Consider the following 4,735-nt stretch of genomic DNA (forward strand, 5'->3'; position numbering starts at 1 on the left):
AGCATGTGTGCCCACAAAAAAGACTTGTCCAACTAAGCGTGAACATCTGTTGCCATGTTTCAGGTTCTTAACTAAATACTTGTTCATTAATGCTTATTTTATAGCATCCGCTACAGTAAGCAGTATCAGACATCTAAAGTCTAAGAAAAATTTATGGAAGGAAAATTCTTATCGAAAATTTCTCCGTTAATTTATTTTTAATGAGTTATCCTGTTCCCCAGCCCTCTCCCACCAGAATTCTGAGGATGAGAGTTCGAGAACCAACATCTCGCAAGTCCCTTCTCACCCTGTGGTTTCTGTGAGCTCCTGGAGGATGAGGACTGTGCAATTTTCATCTCCATCCCCCCCCTCTCCAACCCCCCACCCCCGCCCTCATTAAAGTGTTGAATTGGAAAAGCCAACTGCATCAAGCCCAAGAGCAGTCGGCTTCAACTTCCTGTCTTTCTCCAGAGAATCCACTAGGTGGCGGCAATCCTCTAAAAATAGCCCTATTCTGAACAGACTGCTTTTTTTTTTTTTAGCTAAAAGACAACTCTTAAAGTTCATTAAAAGTAAACTAACAACTACTACAGTTTATTAAAAACTTACTCTACTCCTAGCACTGTTAACTGCTAATAGTACAGTGCTTAAGAACTCTTATTTACCAAAACATAACAACTAAACAAAAAACAAGCACCATACATGAAACATACTAAATTTGAATTATTGCAGATTAGGCTCTGAATGATCACTGAAGCCTCATTTCCTTTGGTTTCTTTCAGGAATTGCCTAGAGAAGCCTTTTTCCATGTCCCTCAACCTAAATTCACATGATAGCCTTCTCTGTGAGCCAAGCAAAGAGCCATTCTCCATGCATTCATTATTCATTCATCAAACACCCAATAAGCAATTACCATGTGCCAGACACTGTGCTAGGCCCTGTGAGGGCTACAAAAAAGGTACACAGATGCAGTTGGCTTCAGTCCAGGCCTCTGTATGAGTGAAAGTCATTTTCATTCTAGTACTGATCATAATTGCAAAAGTATATTTTAGAATTAGATGAACCTTAAAGCCAATCTCTAGATTCCCTTGCTCTTAGACTATCTATAACACATTTGTCTATTGGAAGAACCCCTACTTACTTAATCCTGAGAGTTCTTAGCGGGGTCAAAAGAGCCTTGTCCTAAATGTCCCACCAGGAAGGATTTTCCAGGGAGCAGAGGGCAGAGTCCCAGGCCAGGACAGGTGGCTTGACAGAAACTGATTGAGGCAAAAACTCTTTGGCCTGCAGGGTGTTTTCGTTGTCATTTGGTAGTTTGTTGGTTTTGTTAACCTGAGCAAACATTTAAAACACGGAAGAGTTCACATAAAAATCTGGATTTCCAGCTTCCCTCAAAAAATCAAAAACTCTGGCCACACCATCTGCATTCCTGACCAGGAACCTCAGCGAGGGCTATGTCCTCCCGGTCTCCCGGGCCCCATTCAACCCTCGGCACTCAGTAGGCTCCTGCCTGGCTGCTACAGGCGACTGAGTCTGACTGAGACCCTCAACTTGCCATATCCAAGGTACTCAGCAAAGCCAGCCGGGAGTACACAGAAGGGTTAGACACCAGCCCTCTGGCTGATGACCTGCTAGATACCTTGGCCCCAGTCCCACAGCTACTGAATGGCTCAGCCTGGGCTCTAATCCAGGTGTCCTAAGTCCTCGTCCTAGCAGGACTCCGCAAGAAACAGAAGGCTGTCAAATTTGTAACTGAGAAGAGATTAATAAAGGGGCTAATGCCGAAGGTAGGGGCAGGTTTCGGGAAACCAAAAGCGAGAGTACAGTATCCCTTCCTCTGCTCCCGCCCCACTCCACCCACCAAGCAAGAGAGGGGGGCTGTTCCCACCCCTCCCCACCTCCCTTGACAGAACTAGAGGCGAGAGTTGTCACCACTTCTGGAGAGGGTGAGGGCAGTGAGCGCAGCCAACAGGACCTTGGGTAGAGGGGCACAGCCACACCCCACATGTGCAAAACCCCATGAAGGAGCCAAGGAAACAAGCAGCCCACCCTCAGTCTCCTCCCCGTCCCCATCACTCAGACTCAGCCAGAGCCAACGTGCCAGGGGGTCCACTGATGCAGAAGGCCGATGCCAGCCCCTCCAGACAGAAAGCAGAGGAAGGGCAGGTGGGGAGTGGGCCCCCCTTTTGACCCAGGACAAAGAGAAGACCCCCCTACTCCTACTCCACCTTAATTCAGCTCCACCACACTGCCCTCTGCCCTGGGCATTGGACCAAAATATCACACACCAACACAGACAGGGAGGAAAAAGACTAACAGTGGGCTTCCCTGGTGGCGCAGTGGTTGAGAGTCCGCCTGCAGGAGACACGCATTCGTGCCCCGGTCCGGGAAGATCCCACATGCCGCGGAGCGGCTGGGCCCGGGAGCCATGGCCGCTGAGCCTGCGCGCCCGGAGCCCAATGGGAGAGGCCACAACAGTGAGAGGCCCGCGTACCTCAAAAAAAAAAAAAAAGAAGAAGACTAACAGTAACAGCTCGACTCAGAGAGCATTCCAGACACCTTGTGCACATTACATCTAATCCTGACAACAACCTGCAAGGGAGGAGGAGGGCAGGGGGAGGAGGGAGAGGATTCCCTTCTTGTAACTGAAGAAACCGAGGCACAGATTGGGAAAGGGACTTGGCAAAGGACACCTACTTTATAAATGGCAGAGACAAGATTCAAACCCGGTGTCCCTGGCTCCATAACCTGAAATTACTATATAGTTATAGAAAATATGCATCAATTGTGCAGAAAAGAGTTAACAAAGCAAGCCTGAGATTTCTATCCTAAAAGCCTGCTTGCAGTTTTTATCATGAAGAGATGTCGAATGACAAAATTGTTTTTTCCTCCTCTACTACAGGGACTGTTTGGTTATTCTGCCTTATTCTGTTTATACAGTGAATTACATTTTTAGGTGTCTTTTAATATTAAACCATTCCTTAAAAAAACAAAAAGCCTGCTTGCCAAGTTGGCCTCTGGCTGGCACCTGAGAGCCTGGGTTTGGGGAGGGCTACCTCCATTCCCAGAACTGATTGTGGCCCATATTGTACCATGTGGCTTATGCTGAACACCTGCTTCCCTGCCGGGTGTCTGGAACTTTGATACATGCTAGGCAGAGTGTACTTGCATGCCCAGCCCCCAGTAACAACCTGGCTGCTGAGTCTTTAATGAGCTTCCCTCGTGGACATTTCACATGTGTTGTGGCAACTCCTTGCTGGAGGGGATTAAACACATTCCTCTGGGAGAGGAATCTTGGAAACATGCACCTGGTTTCCTTAGATTTTGTCCCGTGCCCCTTTTTCCTTTGCTGATTCTGCTTTGTATCCTTCGCTGTAATAAATCATCACCATGAGCTTGACTGTATGCTGAGTCCTGGGAGTCCCCTAGCAAGTCACTGTACGGGAGGTGGTCTAGCGCACCCCTGAAACATCAGGCACCTTTCACTAGCAGCTGAGTGAGGCCGTGGGGCTTGTCAAGCGCAAAGACTAAATGAAGAGCTATTTCTGCAACATTCATGAGGAAATAAAGAGGGACGCAAAGGTAAAAGCTAAGGCTAATAGCTACAAATGCCCTGTAGAACCACAGGAGAAGACTCACAGTGGAGACCACTGAGGTGAGACACACATGACTGGGGCAGAGACCAAATGGTGTGGCTTATTCGGCTAGTCCTGCACCTGGAGGAATTTAAGGTAGAGGCTACGACTCCCAATATCTGCTCTATCCTTCTTTCATAGGCATAGAGCCCACAATTTTACCTGCAACGTAGATGTCCGGAATAAGTCTACATCTCCCAGATTTCCTTGTAGTTGGGTGTGGTCATATGACTAAGTTCCAGCCAATGGCATGTAAGCAAAAAAAATTATGGTAGTTCTGGGACTCTTCTTTTAAAGACAGTTGATGTTTCCTCTCTATCCTTTTCTCCCTCCTCCTACTCTGGAATATGGATGTAACGGCCAGAGGTCCAGAAGCCATCTTCGACAGAGGAGAAAACTTTGGGAATGGAAGTGTCATAACACAGAACAGGATAGAATTGGTACTGTGAAGTCACACACTGGCCCTAATATTTCTACATCTCGGCTTTTTGAAAATGAGAATTTTTTATCAGCGTATTTGGGGCTTTTCTGTTACTCCCAGTTGAATTTAATTCTCCCTAATACAGAAGATACTCAGGATGGGCAAGTGTTTGCAAAGTTATGTATCCAAAACCATAAAATCACCAGATTTTGTATCTGAATGGTGACTAGGGACCATCTTTTTCAACCTCCCCATTTTACAGTTGGAGAAACGGAGACCCGGTCATCTCTGATTTGTCAGGGTCCCATAGCTAGTTAGGAGTGGGGCTGAGACTAGATCCCAGGTGTGGGAACCTGCAGGCTCAAGCTTCTCCTGCTGTGAAAACCACCTCAGCTAGGCCAGGTCAGAGGTGAGGTCTGAAACGCTGCTACCCTCCAGAGCACTCCAACAGAAAGTGCTAATAGAAAGTACGAGACAAAATTCCAGGAGTCTCCCGGGAGGCCACCACACCTCCTGTTTTGATGGGGAAGACCCAGCAGTGGAAGGTGGGCACGTCCTGGGAGTTTGGAGGTCCCAGATTTTCTTCTCCACACCTTCTTGTCACCCTCACCAGACTTCATGCCTCCATCTATCCTTGGAATTCGAACCCGAGGCTACTGGGAGTGCCTCTGACCCATATGGTGCATATGGAGCAGAACCC

The sequence above is a fragment of the Lipotes vexillifer genome, unplaced genomic scaffold (assembly GCF_000442215.2).
Source record: "Lipotes vexillifer unplaced genomic scaffold, Lipotes_vexillifer_v1.1 scaffold83, whole genome shotgun sequence".
In the NCBI taxonomy this organism is placed as follows: domain Eukaryota; kingdom Metazoa; phylum Chordata; class Mammalia; order Artiodactyla; family Lipotidae; genus Lipotes; species Lipotes vexillifer.